This window comes from Sapajus apella, unplaced genomic scaffold (assembly GCF_009761245.1).
Source record: "Sapajus apella isolate SASKATOON/1434 unplaced genomic scaffold, GSC_monkey_1.0 scaffold30, whole genome shotgun sequence".
Lineage (NCBI taxonomy): Eukaryota > Metazoa > Chordata > Mammalia > Primates > Cebidae > Sapajus > Sapajus apella.
In genome coordinates this window covers 22,538,188-22,560,729 of record NW_022436970.1, presented here as the reverse complement: position 1 = coordinate 22,560,729, position 22,542 = coordinate 22,538,188, and the positions used below count along the sequence as shown (strand labels likewise).

General features: G+C 42.8%; 1 pseudogene across 1 annotated transcript; it reads left to right on the top strand.

The window, feature by feature from the left end:
* Positions 1-311: 311 nt before the first annotated feature.
* LOC116561690 lies at positions 312-3,941 on the top strand (annotated as a pseudogene). Its single transcript, XR_004273558.1, has 2 exons — positions 312-377; positions 2,930-3,941. The product of XR_004273558.1 is annotated as a leucine-rich repeat and WD repeat-containing protein 1 pseudogene (transcript).
* Positions 3,942-22,542: the final 18,601 nt, after the last annotated feature.

The window sequence follows — 22,542 nt, the reverse complement described above, 5'->3', positions numbered from 1 at the left end:
TGACATAACAGGTTTGTCAGGGTAAACTGAGTCATCTTCGTGGAGTCCAGAACACAGAGCCAAAAAGGGAGGAGATGGCAGTGTTTCTTGAGCTCTGTTCAGAAGGAAGCCTGAGTGCTGATATGAGAGGTCACATTTTCTTCATATTCATGGCTGGCCTGTACAGTGAATACTGGGAGTTCTGCTATTTTAACCCAACGGCACTCATTTTAGTTTGGAGAGGCTAACAAGAATTTCTGTGAACTCTGTTTGTAAGATAAAAACACAGGAACACTCATGAAGCCTGGGACTCCACAGACATAAGAGGATCGATGACGTCCACCCTTTGCAATGCAAGTGACTCCTTGGATGTGACCCTGGCTGTGACAAGGCTCACCGTGACAGGCAGAGGGATGTGGGACGGAGCTCATTCATTCAGAGATTAGCATTCACGTTGCAGAGCATAGCTGTTTAAATGACAGGGCACATAGGCTGAGAAACAGTTTAAGAAGCAAGTGGCATTCACACATTAGTGTGATTAGTGGAAAGAATATCAAAGGATGGGGTCGGGCATGGTTGCTCCTGCCTGTAATCCCAGTACTTCGGGGGGCAGGGGCAGGCATTGGAGACCAGCCTGGTCAACATGGCTAGACCCCATCTCTACTAATAATGCAAAAAATTAGCCAGATGTGGTGGTGGGTGCCTGTAGTCCCAGCTACTCCAGAGACTGAGGCCTGAGAATTGCTTGAACCCAGGAGGCAGAGGTTGCAGTGAGCTGAGAATGGGCCTGGGCCACAGAGTGAGACTCTGTCCCGAGCAAACAAAAAAGGAATATCAGAGGATGAAACAGGTATCAGAAAAGAGTCTCCCTATAGTTAACTTCCGAATCACGAGGCTCTGTTGATTGTGTCTGGAGTTGTTCTGCGAAATGGAATTGTCAAAGTCTTAACTTCTCAGAGAAGACTCTTTTTTTCCACTTAAGCCTACATTTTTAGAAAGCAAAAAGATAATTTGATTATATACATTTTGCAAAAAAAAAAGAAAAGTAAAATGATATCTACAAGTTTCTATAAATCCAATTTGGCCAGGTGTGGCGGCTCACGCCTGTAATCCCAGCAGATTGGGAGGCCGAGGCAGGTGGATCACTTGAGGTCAGGAGTTCAAGACCAGCCTGGCCAACATGGTGAAATTCCATCTTTACTAAAAATACAAAAAAATAGCTGGGCGTGGTGGCAAGCACCTGTAATTCCAGCTACTTGGGAGGTTGAGGCAGGAGAATCGCTTGAACTGGTAGGCAGAGGTTGCAGTGAGCCAAGATCATGCCATTGCACTCTAGCCTGGCCAACAAGAGCAAAACTTCATCTTGAAAAAAAAATCAAATGTATGCTTAAGTATAATTGGCCACCAATAAGCTGTCAAAGCTGACTGCTGTAGTAAGTTTAGCATCAGCTTCATCAAGACTGAAAGGACTTTAAAAATCATCTGTTAAAATCTCAAGTGTTAATGTCGTGTTACTTAGAATTTTTATTACTATAGAGAGACATGTAACGATAGCAACATATTAACTTAAAAATATATGGGATACGATTTTAACCAAAGGTAATATTTAACGTAAATTTAATTACCTGAAAGATGTACTTTTATAATGCATTTTCTCTTAAGAATACTTCTGTATTGCTTTGACTTATTACAATTTAGTGATTTATTAATCACAGCTCATTAAGTTTTTGTAGCTTAGTTAATAAAAGCAATCTTTAGATGCTACTTTTAGGCATGAATGTTTCCTCATAAAGCTTAAAGTTTCACTGATTAGAATAACTAATTTTTTTTTTTTTGCCAGTAATCCAACACGTTTAATGAGCACCAATTGTGTCCCAAGCCACATAGCTGACTAAGACAGAGCCCCTGCCCTGGAGGGTCACAGTCTGCCAGAGGGAGATCCAAGTCATTTACATCACTGGAGCTTAATTGCTGAGTGGGCGATGCACGGGAGTGCGCAGGGGACGGCAGCACAGCAGCAGGGAAGAGGAAGCTGCTTCAGAACACCCGGCATGACTTGAGCGCTAACAAACGAAGGGAGAATGCCTGCAGCTGAGCTTAACAAGGGGCTTGCATCCCATCTTCCTGCATCCAAACCTCCCAGCTGGCCAGGACTGCTGGTAAACCCACAGGAAACATCATTCTCTGCCAAGATGCCATCCCACTCATCCAGTAGAATCAAAGTTGCCACTTCCTCCAGGCAGCCTTCCTCACATTCCAGCTGGGACAGAAGTCACAGGGGGCAGAGATGGTGCGGTTAGGGGGACACACAGAGACCCCAAACAAGAACCAGATCCCAACAGGGCAGATGTGGCAGACCCAGTTCAGTCCCAGCCAGTGTGGAAGACACCAAGGGGTGTGTTTTGTGGGGGTGGAGGTGACAAAGATGATGCAAGTACCTGCTGGGAGTTGATCTACAAAATGACCGCCACGTGGGAGCAGGCCTGGGCGAGACAGCACTCCCAGGTGACGGGCAGGGACGCAGCTGACAGCCAGCGGGAGGAGGGAAAGGGCACGGGGTGGAGGACAAGGTCTGCTGGGGTCGGGGGAGCTATTTCTGCTTAGGGCAAAGTCCAAAAGAAGCACACCTTGCCCAGCTATGGGGCTGTCTGAAATCATCTGGGGATGCCACTCTCCTATGACAGGGGACTAAGGGTCTCTAGAGCCACACAGGCCACTTCATCACGAGGCACAGCATTGCTCCCACCTGGGTTGTGTTCAGAACCCAGGAGAAAGTGGTGGCTCTCCTGGGGTCTCTGGGGCCTCCACCACCTCCTGTGGGGTACCTGAGGATACCTCCTGGTCTCCCTCTGTCTTCGAAACCTCCTCCTCTGTTTTCCGGGGTTTCAGATCCCCTGGGTGAGCTGGGTCTGGTCTCTGGGCAGGAGAATTAGCTTTTTTTTTCCACAAGTACAAGTCGCCTGGTGAGGAGTTCTTCTCCGTGGCCTGGACCGCCCTGATGGTGGTCACACAGGCCTGGTCTGGCTGCTGCAGGTGCGTCCCGGCTTCTGCTTTGGCGTCATCCGGGCCCACAAGAAAGCCATCACCACCCTTTGCTTCAGCCCCGCCCATGAGATCCACCTCTTCATGGCCTCTTATGACAAGTGGATCATCCTCTGGGACATTGGGATGCCCAACCAGGACTGTGAGTTCCAGGCCAGCCAGCTGCTCACGCTGGACACCACCTGCACCCCCTGCGCCTCTGTCCCATCGCCTCCTGCCTGGATGCCCTCCTGCTGGCCGGCTGTGAGGGCAGCTGCTGCAGCTGGGACGTGCAGCTGGACCAGCCCCAGAAGAGGAGGGTGTGTGAAGTAGAATTCGTGTTTCCCGAGGGCTCCGAACCTTCTGGACGGAGAGTGGATGGGCTGGCATTTGTGAATGAGGACGTCGTGGCCTCCAAGGGCAGCGGCCAGGGCACCATCTGCCTGTGGAGCTGGAGGCAGACGTGGGGTGGCTGGGGCAGCCAGTCCACGGTGGCGGTGGTGGTCCTGGCGTGGCTGCAGTGGTCGCCCACCGAGCTGGCCTACTTCTCACTCAGCACCTGTCCTGATAAGGGGGTCGTGCTCTGCAGGGATGAAGAGGGCAACGTGTGGCTCTACGATGTCAGCAACATCCTGAAGCAGCCGCCCCCGCTGCCGGCGGTCCCGCAGGCCCCCACACAGATCCTGAAGTGGCCCCAGCCCTGGGCCCTTGGGCAGGCGGTGGCCAAGACCATGGTGAACACGGTGGTGGCCAATGCGTCCTTCACCTACCTCACTGCCCTGACAGACTCCAACATCGTAGCCATCTGGGGGAGGCCGTAGCCTCACCTGTAGCAAAGGACCAGGAACACAGCTAACTTATTCAGCTCTGGGGTGATAGGGGTGGGGGTGGGGGTGTCCCTATCAATCTGAATATTTTTATTAAACTCTGTGGTCGAGAAGCCTGCGGAAAGGTGTTCTACTTTGATTGACAGGCTGGCCTGGCAGCTAAAAAAGGGAAAAAAAAAAGGGGGAGGGGGCTATAATGTAAAACTTTAGCAAAAGACAATTCATAAATTATTCATTGATTGCTCAAATCTTTGAATTTCAGAATTCCTCAAAATGAATACAACTATCTATTCCCTCAAAAGATATACCTCTTATTTGCAGTGGTCTCATTATGTTTTTATTGTGAGCTTCATTGAAGACAATGTAATTAAAAATAATTACTAACTGTTCTATTCAAATGGAAAATCTTGCACTGAGAAATAACATGTTTACAGCAACAACAAAAATGGAACTAAAATTATCTTTAGTTTTAAGAAGAGAGTGACATTCGGTAGACTTTTAGAGGTCAAAACTTAATTACGCTTACAATGGATACATTAATACAAATTCTCATTGGTTTCCTTTTGCAAATGTAACAAATACATGGGAAAATATTATCATATCAGGATTATTTTCCTGAAGACTTCATTGGAAGTAAGCGATGTGTTACAGAGCCTCTCAAATCCTTTGCGGATTTAAACTGACTGAACATGTAATAAACATTATGTCCGGTTTCAATATTTAGACTTTGGGGATTAAAAGACAAATAAGAGGTGGATTCAAGGCTGGGTGCAGTGGCTCATGCCTGTAATTCCAGAACTTTGCAAGGTTAAATCTGCCAGATCACATGAGCCCAGGAGTTCAAGACCACCTTGGGCAACATAGTGAGATCCTTTCTCTACAATAAATACAAAAATTAGCCTGATGTGGTGGTTTGTACCTGTAGTTCCAGCTACTCAGGAGGCTGGGACGGGAGTACTGCTTAAGCCTGGAGGCCCAGGCTGCAGTGAACCATGAAGGCACTACTGCACTCCAGTGACCATGGATGGCTTTACATTTCTGAAATACAGGATCTACATAACTCTCCTGAAGAAGAACCGTAAATTTTTCTGAAAGTGGCTGGGCTCAGCTTCTCATGCGGTAATCCCAGCACTTTGGGAGGCAGAGGCAGGAGGATCGCTTGAGCCCAGAAGTTCAAGACCAGCTTGGGTGATATGGCAAAATCCTGTCTCTACAAAACAAAAAACAAAAAAACACAACAACAACAACAACAACAACAACAACAACAACAAATTAGCTATATAGGGTGTTATGCACTTGTAGTTTAAGATGCTGGGGAAGCTGAGGTGAGAGGACTGCTTGAGCCCAGGAGGTTGAGGCTGCAGTGAGCCATGATCATGCCACTGCACTCCAGTTTGGGCAAAAGAGCGAGACCCTGGCATACAAAAAAAATAATAAGAACTGAAAGAAAGCGTATGCCAATTTATTGAGTTGGATAATGTAGTAGATTCCATGATGTCTCCCCACGTTTATTTTCATCTAGAACCCCAGAATGTTATTGTATCCGAAAATGGGGCCTATGTAGATATAATTAATTAAGGCTCTCAGGGAAAACAATCTTAGATTCAGGATGGTCTTACATCTAATGATGGGTGTCCTCACAAGGAGAGGAGAAGACACAGAGACAGACATGCCAGGGGAACCCCATGTGAGAGACAGCTGGAGAAGACTGGGTTTTGTGGTCACAGCCAGGAGCACAGGTGACACTGGAGGCTGGAAGAGGCAGGGAAGGGTCCCTCCATAGAGGCTTAGGAGAGGTCATGGCCACTCTCCTGTAGTTCCAGCTTGATTTTAAACTCTGTCTTCTAGAACTCTAAGGAAATAAATCACAGTGGTTTTAAGCCATCAAATGTATGGCAATTTGTTTTGACAGCCCATGTAAACCAATAGATAAAAACAACTCAACAAAATGGGGAACTGAGGCTCAGGAGGCCTAGGAAATTCTCTGTGCCTGGAAACCCGGCCTCCAGGAATGGAGATGCCCAGAGATTCACGGTAGAATCTCCGGAGTGGTCTGAAAAACAAGTTTCAATCTCAGCAGCAGAACAGGAGCGGGGTGAGAATGAAAAGAAAGAAAGAAACATCCTGATTGCACTAGAAAATAGGAGGGTCGTTGGAGAAAAAGAATAACCCATCAGAAAACAGCCGGAGAGAGATGATGGGGAAATTCCGATCTTTAAGGCCAAAATAAGATGACAGCAAGCGGGAAACGAGGCATGCCTGGGCTGGTTTCTCTCTGTGAACGTGACACAGAAGAGGATGCATTTTCATTGCTACACAGTGATGAAGCCCCAGAACCTCTGACAGAAGAAGGAGGAAAAAACCCAGGGACTAGGTAGTGTGACTGTCAGAGGGATCTGAGATCCGGGAAAGTATTGATTGGTGAGACTATTGATTTGTACCTTCTTATGACTGAAACGGGAAGGTCCTTGAGAAAAATCTTCAGGGGCTTTCACAGTGTGATAGCAAGACAAAGTGGATTCACGAGTGTGGACAGTTTAGAGGCTGTTAGCAGGGAAGTCAGCGGAAAATGCGAAGTGTTACTGTGGTCGGGAGACCTGGGAAGAGCTAGGATTTTCCCCGCCTGCCCTGCTTTTCCGGCTGCTCATTCTTCAGGTGGCAGTCGGCCTCTCTGACAGGTTTAGCACTGACAGGGCTTTTGAAATCAGGAAGTAATGTAACCCTATCAACCCACTCTGAAAAACTACTCTGTGGAACTAGGTGTTTCTTTCGTTCTGCCTGTTTTGAGGCTGGGCTAATGCTGGGCGAAGCAGAGACTCCCTGCTCTCTGAGACACTGCAGACGGGCACGGCTGCTGAGGGACTGGAGGGAGAACAGCCCCGTGCCATGAAAGAGGCCAACCTGCCTCTGCTGCAAGAACCCGCCTTTCCCCACCCCAGCTGGAGCCACTCAACTCATAAGACTAAGGTAATTTCGCTTGGAAATTCGCCCTGAACTTTCTTCCGGGGCTTCTCACCAGGACTTTTGCAACGGGAATTTATATTCAGAGCGAAGCCATTTCATGCTGGAACTTTGTTATTGGAGTCAGTGAATGCACTTTTTATTCACGAGTGCCTAAGTTCTTATATAATTTTTCAAGAACATCTGACAAGCCTTGTTGGGCAATATTCCTGAACAGAATTTGAAACAGGAAAGAGAATAGAAGGTAAAGTGGCATTTTTGTGCCTTTGGCACAGCATGGCTTTGCAGTTAAAATGCCATCCTAATCCAGTTCAGTCTCCTGAGGACAAAAACGAAACACCCCAGGAGCAGGTGCTGGTATTGTGGTTGCCACCCCAGAAGGTCAGAAGTACAAACAGGCAGCAACTGAGGGCATGTGTGTTTCTCGTTTTTCTGCTTTCGTGTGGCTCCATCTGGAAGGAAACACGTGGACCAACACGTCTCCTCAATGCAGCTCACTTCAGCCTAGCAAAGCAGAAGGGATTGAAATGGCTGAGTGTGGAAAAGGAGCTTGGTCACCACGTCTCCACCACACCCTTGGTCTCCTCCCTGGCTCCTCTCTCTGCCTGCACATCCTCCTGTCACACCCACTACCCACAGAGAAGAGACGCCTGTGGTGTTACATGACACACATGAAGAAGGAGAGTATGTGTTAAGGTCAGGGTGTTAATTAGCGTGTTAATTGTGCTGAGCTGAGACCCGACCACGCGCTCTCGATGTGGATCCTGGGGGCATCCGGAGACTCGGGCTGGGCGACCTGGCTGCAACCGATGAGAAAATAGTAGAGAAAAAGGCAACGGGGAGAGGCAGTTCATTCAGTGAGTTTACTGTGGGACATACTGGGGCATATTTTTTATGTAGTAATAATAATCCAGAGAGAAAAAGGAAGGCTGGGCACAGTGGCTCACGCCTGTAATCCCAGCACTTTGGGAAGGCAAGGCCAGCGGATCACTTGAGGTCAGGAGTTCAAGACCAGCCTGGCAAACATGGTGAAACCCTGTGTCTAATAAAAATACAAAAATTAGCCAGGCGTGGTGGCAAGCACCTGTAATCCCAGCTATTCAGGAGGCTGGGGCAGGAGAATTGCCTGAACCTGGGATGTGGAGGTTGCAGTCAGCTGAGATTGTGCCACTGCACTCCAACCTGGGCAGCAGAACAAGACTCAGTCTCGAAAAACAAAAAAGGAAGAAAAGGGAAAAAGAATCATGAAATCATGAAGGAGACGGGATATACTTGTGCAGTAACTTCCCTGAGTTGGTGAGTGGGACAATGGAGAGGCTGGTTTCAGATGGGGCAGGAATGCATCTCTTCTGGGCACACGTGAAAAAGCAGAGAATCTGGGAGCAGATTCAGGCAGGCTGATAAAGCTGGCATTGGGAACTTGAGGAAGTTCTCCTCTAGGAAGCCCGAAACACTTTCTTCCTGTAGCAGTGATGGAGGATTCCCATAGTCTTGAGGTGTTCCATCTGAAGTAGTCATGGATCAACTGATTAGCAGAGGCTTCCAGGTAAAAACTATGGAAAGTAGTTTAGGTAGAGAAAGAGTGTGTAGAGCCAGGAAGTGGCACTTAAAGAATAATCTCCCAAAGTCCGTTATATGCAGTGGTGCTTACATGCAATACTAACAAATGTCACAGCAAAAGAAAAAATAATATGTATGAGAAACAGTTAAGCAACTTTAAGAGGCTACCTGCTCTTTGGCCATTAATAGGTTTGGTGGCCGTCAAAGAGGAGATGCTGTGTGTCTCAAAATCAGTAGGCTCTGGAAGCCCTTACTCACCACCTGGAGAATGCTCTATTGAGCACATTTGATGAGACGAAGGATAAGATTGCTTGAGAGAAATTGATTCGGGTGACAATGGAGACGTAAATTCAGATTATGAAGGGCCTTTTGGTGATGAGCCTACAGGGTTAGCAGTGGAGGAGGCAGGTGTATTCAGATGCACCCCTGCATCTGCACAGGAACCCACAGAGGCTCCACGGACTGGCTGGCTTCCTGTGTTGTGGATAGGCCCAGCTGCTTTCCAAGGATTTAGTTTCCCTGACAGTGAGGCGGGAGCTATTCTTTGGGTTAGCATTCTGAGCACTCAGGCGTAGTCAGTCACAGCACTTCACCTCCCTGAAAGCATGTAGTTCATGCTTCGAGATCTACACTCACAAAGGTGAGTCCTTTGAATGAAGAACCAAGTACCCCCAAGTTCTTCCTAAAAGGAAATATGGTGCTATCGATTTCCAACGATGACACTACCCCTTACCTGGTCCTCAGATGTTGTTGAAAACTATGTACTTGTGATCAAGATATAAATAAAGTACTACTTTAAATGCCTGTGTGATTAGGCAGTCTGCTAGGAAATGCATGTCAAATTCCTGGGTTTCACAAGCATTAATTGTGCCAGTGAAATGGCAAAATAATCTATATTCTTGCCTCAGAGTCACACAGCAAATCCTGTCTATGAGGCTGTGGAATCACATGGAGTTGGCTACACATCTCCACCGCAAGAACCAAGTACACAATCTTTCACCCTCAATGCATTCACCTATTAAGCTGTATTAAACTTCCTGGATTTCCACAGCAGAATACAATTCCGAATGCACTATATAACATTGAGGGATTATTTTACAGAGTAAACGCATAAAATCCCTCAGTTTTAGATAATGTGAAGGAAGTTTCAAAATCTTTTAGCCTGGGGAAGGCGAGAAGAGAAGACCGACGCAGAACCACTTGGTGGCATGGATTGTCTGCAGTCGGGGGTCACGTGCATGGATTGTCTGCAGTCGGGGGTCACGTGCATGGATTGTCTGCAGTCGGGGGTCACGTAGAGCACTTCTTTCCAATTCTGTTTCTCTTTCTTTCTTTTGTTTTGTCTTGTCTTGTCTTGTTTTGAGATGAAGTCTTGCCCTGTTGCCCAGGCTGGAGTGCAGTGGCACAATCTCAGCTCACTGTGACCTCTGCCTCCCAAGTTCAAGCAATTCTCCCGCCTCAGCCTCCCAAGTAGCTGTGATTACAGGCATGCACCACCACACCCAGTTAATTTTTTTTCCACAGGTTTTTGGAAGAGGTGGTATTTGGTTACCTAAGTTTAGTGGTGATTTGTGAAATGTTGTTGCACCCATCACCCAAGCAGCATATTCTGAACCCAGTTTGTAGCCTTTTATCCCTCACCTCCTTCCCACCTTTCCCCTGAGTTCCCAAAGTTCATTTTATCATTATTATTATTTTGAGACAAAGTTTCACTCTTCTTGCCCAGGCTGGAGTGCAATGGTGTGACCTCTGCTCACTGTCAACCTCTGCCTCCCAGGTTCAAGCAATTCTCCTGCCTCAGGCTCCCAAGCAGTCACTGTTCCCCAGCACTTGGTTCTTGGAGCCTCTGCTTGGTTTCCTATGCCTGAGCTCCAGGGTGGACATCTAGGTGCTTAGAGAACGTCTCCACTGCCTGCATTGAACTGGAACCCGCCACGAACAAAACCAGTCCTTATCGCATAGAAAAACAGGAGTCTGTTTTCTTTCCTTGAATCTCAGGAAGAGAGTGAGAAGTTAACCAACAGAATGTGGTGGACATCCCAGCCATTTCCAGGTGCAGATATTAAGATACAGCAGCTTTCAGGTTTTGCCTCCTGGAGCATCCTCTGGGTGACAAGAGCCGCTATGGAGGATACCCTGCCCTGAGACCATCACGCTGGGGAGCTCCGTATACTCCCTGCTTTACTGTCTCCGCTTAGTCCAGCCTTCCTGCTGCCTGGACCACAGTGCCTGAGACGGCAGTGAATCAGCATTCCACCTTGCAGATGCTCCTTCCATCTATCCTGGAATGCCACGTCATGGCATCAAAGGCATGTGGAACAGAAAAATCACTCTGACGAACTGTCCAAATTCCTGTGAGACATAATAAAGTGAGAGTTAACGTTAAGCTGGTAAATTTCGAGAAAGTTTTCTTTATATCAATAAGTACCTGGAACACTTACCTATCATTATGTGTTCCAAAGTTCCTGTGCTTTTCGGAGGATTAAGCATAATATTGGTGTTAGTAGGAGGGAAACAAGCTTGTGTATCAACTCGCTATGCACCGTGCACAATACCGATCACTATTTTAGTAACAGAGGTGTTAAATAATTAAAATGAAGAATCAGCATCCATTACCTTTTCATTGTTTCATTATCCAGATGCTGTCCATGTGGTTTTTATTGTTTAGGTGAGCGAATTTGAATCATTAAAAATAAACTGATTATTCTAAATACAAATTAGAGTGTTTATCACAGAATGAGATTTTATCACTTTCTGCAACAGAAGGAGAAAGTTTTGGATGCTATATTCATGCATTTTCAAAAGTAAGAAAAGAGGATTATTCGTTCCTAAAAACTCATTTTCTAAATCTCATTTAAAAATTTTTTTAGAGACAGCATCTGACTCTGTTGCCCACAATGGAGAAAAGTGGTGTGATCACAGCTCCCGGCAGCCCCTAATTCCTGGGCCCAAGTGATCCTCCCACCTCAGCCTCCCAAAATGCTGGATTACAAGTGTGTGCCACTGCATCCGGGTATCCAACATTTTATTTATAGAACTATACATTCAAAATGAACATGGTGGACAGAAAAATAAAGCTCCCAAAGGTGTTCACATCATAATGCCTGAAACCTGTGGATGCGTTACTTTACCCAGCAAAGGAGAATTAAGGCTGCAGATGCAATCAAGCTCACTGATCAGCTGACTATAAAATAGGGAGAGTATCTTGAATGATCCAGGTGGCACCAAGGAAATCATCACAGGTCCTAAAAAGTGGAAAAGCAAGTCAGAAAGGAGGTTGGAGTGATGCAATGTGAGAAAGACTCAACCAGCTGTAACTGGCTTTGAAGTTGGGAAGGGACCAGGACCTATATATGCCAAAAAATTAGAGGAACTGATTCTCTTCTAGGGTGTGCAGAATTGAACCCAGACCTGCCGCTGGATTGATTTTAGGCCAGTGAGTCCCATGTCAGATTTTTAACTTCTAGCACTGTAGAATCATTAAGTTGCATTGTTTTAAGTCACTCAATTTGTGGTATTTTGTTCCAGCAGCAATCTAAAACCCATGTAATGATTTGGCACCCTACCAGTGTTTTATTTTCCTTTACACACAAAGGCATATTCTTTATTTGATAACCATAAAACCTGCCTGCTTTTTAATCTTTCTCCTTGATTTATTTGTGAAGTAAAATAGAATTGTATTTTGAGAAATGCTGATGGAATTCTCCTCTAATTAAATTATTTTGAGGGAATTATTTAGTCTTAAGAATATTTCAACTCTTAATTATCATATTGTCTCACTATTCTTCAGCAGAAATGCTTTTAAGCTCCTGGGACTGAAAGTTAAATGTATAAAGGAGATCAGCTGCCATCTGTCATTACTAATAAACACTTCCTATAAGCCCAAGCCCCCAGAAAAATAATGGCTTAAGAAATCTGCAGCTTATATTGGGAAGACAAAAATCATCACAAATGAGACTGTTAGAAAAAAAGTGTTAAAACACATGAGACTAAAAATGTAATGTGAGGGAAAGACTTATGACTTCAGAAATCCTCATTAAAAATATTGTACTTGAGGGACCTTAATAATGGCTAAGAATGCAGTCAAGAAACAAGTAAATAATTGGTGTCATTGGCTAAGAACCTTTGAAAACTTTGCCTAGCTAAGAACTGAAATTATTACAAAATATAATCCTCCAAACTCTACCAATTGACATTTTGCTGTAGAGCTTTCCTTAAACTATTTTTTTCTTTTATTTATTCCAGGACAAAGAGATAGACCTTAAACTTTTACATACTAATTTTTCAGTGCAAATCTATTTTAAAATGAGATGAAATGTACATACATTTTTGATGTATATGGAAGGGAAGTCAAACTCTAACTTCTAGTACAACTCACTTCTGGAATACACTATTCGGGTGACTTTTAAGTCTAGTATCCTGAAGTCAGCTACTGTAGCCAAGTACCATGTTACTCTGTAACTTAGTGATGTAACACAGCCATTTCTTTCTTTTAGTTTTAAATAACTTCTATGGGTCACACATTCTATGGGTCAGGCATTTGATCAGAGTACGGGGAAGATAATCTGATGCTGTTCCACAAATCCTGGGGCTTCAGCTCAAAGATAGGAATTCTGGAGTCTGGAATCACCTAAAGCCTTGCCCTCTACATGGGATGGAGCCTTCCCCACTCAGTTTCTCTCCATTGGGCGTCTCCAGAGGGTGATTCCTGTTTTAACCCACTTACCCCTTTCTTGAGATGAACAGAACCATGGTTGGTGGAACAAACTTGAAGTTTTACTTGAGCCATTTTAAAGTTATATAGACTTCTTCTAAAATTTACCGTCTTACCATTTTTAGAAAACTAGGATCATGCCATTGGCATTCATCTGTGCTATGACAAATTACTGCTCTTTACATTAACAGTGTTCAATTCAGATTATCACTGAATCGCTTGCACCTAATGCACATTAAATTGATATCTTCTCTCAATTTGTAGAAAAAGGACACTGGCCTTGACGTTGTAAACTCTGAGTTCAAATCTCGATTCTACAGTTAGTCATGTATCAAAGCCTATCGAATGCCAGGTTTCTCATACTGGAAACGGGGCTAGTGATGTCTGTCTGTCCTGTGTGATGAGGCTGTTGTAAACATAAAACACACGAAAAACTTTTGAAACAGCAAAGGTCTATAAAGTTCTATTAAGCCAAAGCTTTCTAACATCTAATCGTCACCATATTAAAATCTTGTTTATTCTTTTCTTTTGAGTACAATTTCACATGCTTTTAGGGAGCTATCAGGGAACACGCAGCATGAAATCACATAGGATAAAAAGAAGACAAAATCATAGAGCTGTTTTAGAGAAAAAGTAGAAATAAGAGGCCTTGAAAACATGAATATACACAAATGTCATGTTTCTAAGTACTGAGAACAAGCTTGACTAATTGGCATAAATATTAACCAAGACTTTAAAAAATAATAATATAGAGCTTTTTATTTTTTTTCCTGCTTTGCTTCTCTGCAGTGGATTACATGTGTAAATGGGGGCGGCACCAAAGCCTGCATGTCAGGTCTGAATATTACAATTGGTTTCTTCTGGCTGCTAAATCTGCTGTCTTGTTTGGAACCATAAAAGCACTGAATGCCCATCTGTGTTTTTGTAGCAATAAATACACACTTTTATTAGTATAGCTAACTCCCTAGTTATAAAAGCCTAAACTGTGGGACTGACCACTGTACAGTCTGTCTAAAGAGAAAACAACTGAGTAGTAGTAAGAACAATAAAAACCTTAGAATCAACACCCTTCTACCGTGTTCAAATGAATGTAAAGCTTTTGGAAAAGGCTGCACAGAATTATTAAGTTATCATTGTTTTGTTGACAGTCAACCCAAAGTTAGAAAAGTTAAAAGTGATCCCATCACGAGGTCAAGAGATCGAGACCATCCTGGTCAACATGGTGAAACCCCGTCTTTACTAAAAACACAAAATATTAGCTGGGCATGGTGGCGTGTGCCTGTAATCCCAGCTACTCGGGAGGCTGAGGCAGGAGAATTGCCTGAACCCAGGAGGCGGAGGTTGCGGTGAGCCAAGATTGCACCATTGCACTCCAGCCTGGGCAACAAGAGCGAAACTCCATCTCAAAAAAAAAAAAAAAAAAAAAAAAATGTGATCCCAAAACCCTCAGGCAAATTAACCATAGAGTCCTGAACAAATCCCAGTGGTGGGGAAGGTGGGGGCACTTGGCTCCTCCTACCTCCCTTCAATCATCATCAAGAAATCCCATCCTTCCTACAAAGCCTACAAGAAAAACACAGTCAGGAATACTTCCAAGGATAAAAATATTCACAATGGAGTTCTTGGAAATCAAATGGCATTGTACCTTGCTTCAGGCTTTCTCAATAATGTGATTTCAATAAACATATTTGCTAAATTTAATTAACTATAATTTTTTATTTTTAGTGATTTTTTTTAAAAGTACACTTTTGGGCACCAGGATACTTGGAAATGGGTAAGTATGAAAAGCAAATGAAATCACCCACCATCACACAATTTCCTACTAGGAATAGATTGAATAGTATTCAATTTATTTCTTTCTAGTCTTTTACAGATAGTAAGATGTATGTTTCTGAAAAATTGAGATAATCCCATACATGCATCTCATATTGTCCCTTAATATCTAATTGTCTACATTCAATACAGGTTTGCAAATCATTTTAATGTCAAACATCATTCAATAGGAAAAATCAAATTTATGACAAATTAAGTATTTCTTGGTGGTTAACTCTTTGGGAATTTCCTCATGTGATAAGCACTGTGGTGACTGTCTATATGTCTGGATCTATATCTACCTGTACTGATCTGTATTCCTTTCTTTACTTTCTGTTTTGTGTTAGTGCTCTGTTTGGCATTACTGGAAAATTTTTACAAATCAAAGCAGACAATTAGATGTCATCTTGTCTCTCTTATAATATCATCTCTCTAAAAATACTTGCTGCCCCTAAGCAAGATATTCAGGGTTGGTAATAAAATGTGCACTATCTTCTAGTTTCTTGAAATAAAAATCATTTACTTTTACTTTTAAAAATAAGTATATAAGATTTTCTTATTTCTACATATATTTAATTTTCTAGTTACCAGTGATTTCTATTAAAGGCTGATAAAATTGGGTTTTTACCTAATTTCCATTCTAACTGAAATTAGAAATTCCAGTTTTCTTCTCTGTGTATCAGAATTTCACTCCACAATGACTTGACACAATGCAGTGTTTTCTAATGCATTAGTTTTCACATGATGCAATCTACTGGCCAAATAGAACAGCTTTCCTTTTTGTCAACGTCTTTTAAGATGGGTATCCTTTTTAAAATTTCGCTTTAAGTTCTGGGATACCTGTGCAGAACGTACAGGTTTGTTACACAGGTGTACATGTGCCATGGTGGTTTGCTGCACCTAAGATGGAATTCTTTATATGGAATAAACTGACTGCTAGAAACACATTCTTTGATAAAACTATAACTGTGACTTACTTTTTTTAGGGTGGCATCACAAATATGACGTTTTTATTGCCAGGCAGCAAATAAACTATTTTTTTAATCACTGATGACATTTAATCACTGGTGATATAAAACATGTCTCTACAATTGAAACCAGAGAAACTGAAAACTCAGGGCGGAATTACATTGCTTCTGTTGAGACATGTATTTCAATCTCCGTCACTCCTGAAGACAATGGCACAGCCCTTTCTACTTGTCTCTTCCTTCCTCTCATCCCACCGTACTTGTTTTCATTAAACGCTTTACACTGGCAAGGTTTCTGCCATTTTCCTTCTCCTGTTTTCCCGCAGCCACTTGCTTTTCTTCCCTGTGAAAGTGGGGTGCGTCTTCAGCACAGGGCAGGCAGCTGGCTCCTCCGTCCCACAGCCCCCGGTGCTGGCTGGTTTCCCATCAGCGTGGGTTTCGTGAGTGAGAAGTGCTGCTCTCGGCATGAGCCCCTGAGGGTCCTGGCTGCCAAATGCCTGGATACCTGAACCCCCTCTTGACTGGGGAATACTCACGTTCCCAGTGGCCTCACTTTGGAGCCCATGAAACACTGCATTCTGAGATGCAATGACCTCACATCCTCCCTCTGCAGGTCCCATGCTTCTGAATAAATACCCCAGGGATACTTTGTTTACCCCAGATATTCAATAATATCCACCAGGATATGTCTTGGTGTCTCTCACTGTATCAGATTTTCCTGGAATAGACTGAACTGAAAAAGAAAGACTCGGAGAAATAATTTTGTTAGTTTAGATAGTTTTGGTCATTTTAATCTAGTGTAAATGGATTATTCTGAGCAAAATTAAAATGTTTGGATACTGTGTTTTTATTTAAAATGATGTATTTAATTCAATGATGGTCAACAGATGAAGATGTGTTTTTTTTTTGAAAGAATACTATGTAGTTACAATTAATATTGTTTTCCTAATAATTTAAAAAATATATATCACAGTCATAAAATTACACAAGGTATGTAGCTTTCTTCCATTTGGTAAATAGTTAACCATAAGCAATGCACATGGTGTAATATTTACGGTTAAGTTTTCAGTATATTACAAGAGTTAATGACACTAGGTGCAAGATTTTTTTCTAGAAAACTAGAATTCCAATTATGATAAAAAGTTAATAAAAAGTCTAAAAGAACAGAGTCTAATTGGTTGTTTTAAACAATCCAACCAGGGGAAATGATAGTTTGCTTTCTGAAGTTTTCTAACAATTCCCTTTTCAGTTAGCTTAATTTGACATTTATTCCATCCTTTATAAAAGCTAGTCCAAAAGAACAATGGAATTTTTGTGGTATAGAAAACAACTCTTTCAAGTGATTTCAGTATTTGAATCAGAGGAACAACATTGTATTTGCACTTGATTACCCAAAATGTGATTTTTTTTCCACTCTAGAAATAGTTTTAATTTTTAGAATGTTTTAAGGTTAACCTGAGAGATGTGACTATTTAACAGTGTGTGATTGTGTGATCAATCTTCTGACCCTTTTTTGTACAGAGAAGTGACTTTCTCTCACTTTTTCATGAAACTTGAGCTTTTTTTAATTGAGTAAACAAAACCTTTTATTTACGTTAAAGTGTGATAATTTTACATATGTTAAGTTGCAAGATCTAATAGTAAAGGTAACAATTAGTATAAGAAACATAGGTTTTATTCCATTAAGACAGAAGTGACCTTTGTTAACATGAAAAAGATAGTTTTTGATTATTTTGGAAGTTAGTGAAGAGAAATGGCAGCTGCTTATGTAACTAACGCTATTATCTTTTTCGACAAAAAACAACAAAAAGAAGTCAGATACACGTCAGCTGCTCTGCCTGCTACAGGGCTCAGGAACCAGGGAGGTGCAGGCTGTTGGCAGCCAGATAGAAACACTGGCCAGCCCCTGCAGAGAAAGGCCTGTCCTTGGGGTTGACGGACACCTTTCTAACAAAGCTTGCATCGGACCATGACTGGGCACTGTCGGGCTTGCAAACGGACGCTTCTTTTCTGTTATCACTCGAGCCCTCTTTCTACCCTCTTCTCTCTATTAGCATAAAGTCCCACTGTACAAAACAGGACGTTTCCAAACCCACATTCCAATGACTAAAGATCAGCACTCCAGCCTTCTACTCAAGCCCGGAATGTCAAATGGACTTTTCCTTGCTCTGTGACTCTTGCTTCTCCTGCAATCTTCTGTAGAACATTTAGGTCAACTTCTGGCTTACAGAGTAATGTGAGTTGTGAAGCACAACTTTGGGAAAAGCTACTCTAGCAGAAGCCAAGAGATCTTGTTTCTAGGCCCCGTGACCACCGCTGGCTTGGCAATCACTGCACCTTTCTGAGTTTCTGTTTGGTTTCCAACAGCAATGTGAAGATTTGACATTAGAATTAGCTCATCTCTGGATTCTTTTAAGGTTTAAAGATGTAAACTTCTCGCATCTTGAATTTTAGAAGATTTTGTCTCTAGAATATAAAGCACAGATTTCTGCTTTGTCATACCTTTCACACCTTCTTAGTAGCTTGGGATTATCATAAGAACGTCATGCATTTTGTGTTCTGTAACATGTTCATAGCACACAAAGGCATCACATTGTGTGCACAAGTTGGATGACATTTGGGCAACTCCTCCATCCTCAGTTTGTTTCACCTGTAGGTGATGATAATACACATGCCTCAGGGTTGTCGAGAGGATTCAAAGAAACTGTTGGTTATGTGTATGTTTAGTAAATATTGGCAGAGATGGGGCAGTTGCCACTGTGCTGAATGGCATTAGACGCCTTCATGTCCACATCTTTCTCTTCTCTTCGCACAGTTGGACAGAGCCTGAAGAAGAAGGTTGCCAACTGATTTTCAACAAAGGTGCTGAGCACATACATTAAGGAAAAGACAGTCTTTTCAATTAATGATGCTGGGAACACTAAATGTCCTTATGTAGAAGAATGAAACTAGACTTCTGTCACTAACTATATACACGATCAAAACAAAGTGAGTTAAAGACGTAAATTTAAAACCTGAAACTATGAAGCTACTAGAAGAAAACATTGGGGAAGTACTTCAGTACACTGGTCTGGGCAAAGGTCAAAGGGCAAAGACTTCTTGCATAAGACCTCTAAAGCACAGGCAGTCAGCTGGGCGCGGTGGCTCACGCCTGGATCCCAGCGTTCTGAGGAACGAAGTCATTCCCAGCACTCCAGGAGGCCGAGGTGGGTGATCACGAAATCAGGAGATGGAGACCAGCCTGGCCAATGTGGTGAAACCCCATCTCTAGTAAAAATACAAAAATTATCTGGGTGTGGTGGCACATACCTGTAGTCCCAGCTGCTGAGGCAGAGAATTGCCTGAGCCTGGGAGGTGAAGGTTGCAGTGAGCCAAGACAGCGTCACTGTACTCCAGCCCGGGCAACAGAGCAAGACTCTGCTGCAAAAAAAGAAAAAGAAAAAACCACAGGGAGCCAAACCAAAAAGGGATGAAGAGGATCACATCAACCTCAAAAGATTCCACACAACAAAGGAAACATCAACAACATAAAGAGACAACCTACAGAAGAGGAGAAAATGGTTGCAAGCTATTCAACTGACAGGGGATTATTAACCAGAATATATAAGGAACTCTAACAACTCAATAGCAGAAAAACAAATAATCTGATTAAAAAGTGGGCAAAATATCTGAAGAGGCGTTTCTCAAAAGAGGACATACAAATGGCCAATTGGTATCTTTAAAAAATGCTAAACATCACTAATCATCAGATAAATGTAAATCAAAACCACAGCGAGATACCATCTCCTGCCAGTTAAAATGGCTTTTACTAAAAAGATAAATATTAATGGATGCTGATGAAAATGTGAAGAAAGGGGAATCCTCATACACGGTTGGTGGGAATGTAAATTAGCAGTCACTATAGCAAACAGTACGAAGCTTCCTCCAAAAACTAAAAATAGCACTCCCATAGGATACAGTAATCTCATGGTTGGGAAATACACAACAGAAATCAGTGTATCTAGGAGACACGTGCACTCTGTGTTCACCGAAGCACTATGCACAACAGCAAGTTAGGAATCAACTTGTGTTCATTAGAATATGAATAAAGAAAACATCGTTTATATGCACAATGGATATTACTTATCTATGAAAAGAATGAAATCCTGCCATTTGCAACAACATGATGGAACTGGAGGACAGTAGTTAAGTCAGGTAAACTAGGCGTGGAAAGACAAATATCACATGTTCTCACCCACATATGGGAGTTAAAGAACTTGAACTCTGAAGGTTGAGGGTAGAATGATGGCTCCCACAGGCTGAAAACGCCACAGGGAGCAGGGAATAAGGAGTGAGTGGTTAATGGGAACAAAAATACAGTTTTTTGGTACCACAATAAGGCGACTGTAGTTAATAATAATTTATTGTATGTTTCAAAATAACTAGAGAAGTGGATTTGGAAAGTTCTTAAAAAGAAATGTGTTCGAGGTGAAGAATATCCCAGTTACCCTGATTTGATCATTGCACGCTCGTATTGAAATACCCAAGTACTCCATACCTATGTACAACTATTGTGTATTTCTAAAAATGCTTTAGAAATTAAAACTAGAGGCTTCTCAGTTAAATTTGAATTTCAGATAAATAAGGAGGAATTTTAGTGTAAGTATATCCAATGTGAGCACTAAATATTTTGAACATACTTACACTAAAATAATAATCTATTTATCTGAAATTTAAATTTAACTGAGAATCCTGTAATTTATCTGACACCTTACTAACTGGGTATCCTGGTAAATTTTAGCTGAATCCGATACCTGCCCAGAAGGATTTAACTTCACGGCGTTATCATGGCAAGGTGTCAAGGCATCGAATGCCTTTTCCATTTCTCCTCAGTGAGCAGTTGTGTTTCAGGGCTACCAGGACTGGTGTATGGGAAGCACCAGCAATGCTTCAAGCATCAGGATGAAATTGTGGGTCAATCCTATCAGGTGTGAAAGCAAACACTGCAGGGAAGGGGCCCAGGCTAGAGCAGACATTGGGGCAAATTGGCTCACTGTTATCATTTCCAGCATCTACATATTCAAACTAAGGGATTTGAATAACATCGTATAATTATGCTAATTAACTCTCAGCAGCAATGCCAGGCAGCTCTAGTGTAAGGGCTCGTCATTTTAGACTGGAACCAGCAGAGCTGCCTCTGACCCCTGCCAGGTGGTTCCCTGCCCAGCACCTATCCCCCGGTGTCCCCAAGCAGGTGGCATGAGGAGTGAAGCCATTCCTGAGCATAAACCTTGCATAAGACTCAAGTGGGAGGCTGGTTAGAAACTCAGATTCCTGGGCACTACCCCTGAGAACCTGCTGCAGGTCACCTGGATTGGCACCTCAGAATGCATTCTCACGATGTAGCCAAGATCATATGGCAAGGGGCAATGCAGATATGACAGTTCCAGGGTCTTTAGGATTCAAGAAGTAAACAGGCCCACATCCAGGATCCAGTTAACCAAAAGTGAAGGTTGGAACTGAAATGTTAAAATGCCACTAAAATATGTGACAAAATTTAGTTTTTAATTTCTTATGTGCCTGTCAGGCATCCTATGCTCTGAACACTACAGGTAAAATTAATACAGTTGTAACAGGGAGACGAGATGAAAAGGAGATAGGAGGGTCACTTGCTTTTCACTTTTTTGTCCAAATCCAATTTTCCTCCGGTGGCAAAGTGAAGTTGCATCAGGTCTAAACTGACTACATCTGTGGAGTCCGACTGCAGCATGAAGACGGGCGAGGATAACCAACTGAAGCCAGTTAGGTCCCAGCTGAAAAAGAGAAGGGAGAGAAATCAATCAAGCACCACCATGCTTTCATTTCTCAAAAAACAGAACAAGCGCCAGCAAACCCTGCTAGAAAAACGAATCTATCGCCAATGAGGGCTGGCTGGCTCTGGCAACTCTCTATCCAAGCGTCGTTCCACCTACCTTCTGACTCTCAGATCTTTGTCTTTTTCTCTCTGAGCTGAGAAAACTGATTGACAGCCAGTGATCCCAACTCCATTCTCAATTCATTTTAAGCATTTTCTGAAACACTGTTGCCCAAAAGGTCCTTTTTCACAGGTGACTTTATGGCATGCTCCCCGGCTCAAACTCTTCTGGGGTCCCACAGGTTGGAGGCAGACCCAGGGCTCAGCCTGCTTATGAGCTGAGTGTGCTGTGTAATCATGTACACCTGTGATGTGCAAGATTGGCAGGCATTTAATGAAACTGGTCTGCTCATGCATCCCTGGTGAATAATCCAAATCACAACTCTTTTTGCAAACAGTACAATACGCATTTCTTTTAAATAAATAACAGGAATTCATGTTGCTCCTTCATATGCTGTACTCAACAGCAAAATATTAGGAAAGAAATCCTATGTCTAGCACCTCAATTCAGTAGATAATCGGGTTGCTTTTAGAATTATGATTATATGAAAAATTCTAAATTTTCTTGTTGAGTGACAAAGGTCATGCAAAGAAGAGCAGGTCTATTTTGGCAGCTTTGGGGTTAATCTATGGTAAACACATGCACACATACACGGAGTATTGTGTATACAAGAAATGGCTTTGCCATGCTCCCCAAGAAACTTGCAAGTCAGCAGTTGCTTCTTTGGGGAACCTGAAATTGGGTGTACAAGAGAAGTTTGTTTTTAATTTTATATTTTCCCTGCTTGCAAGTTTGTGTATAATTTT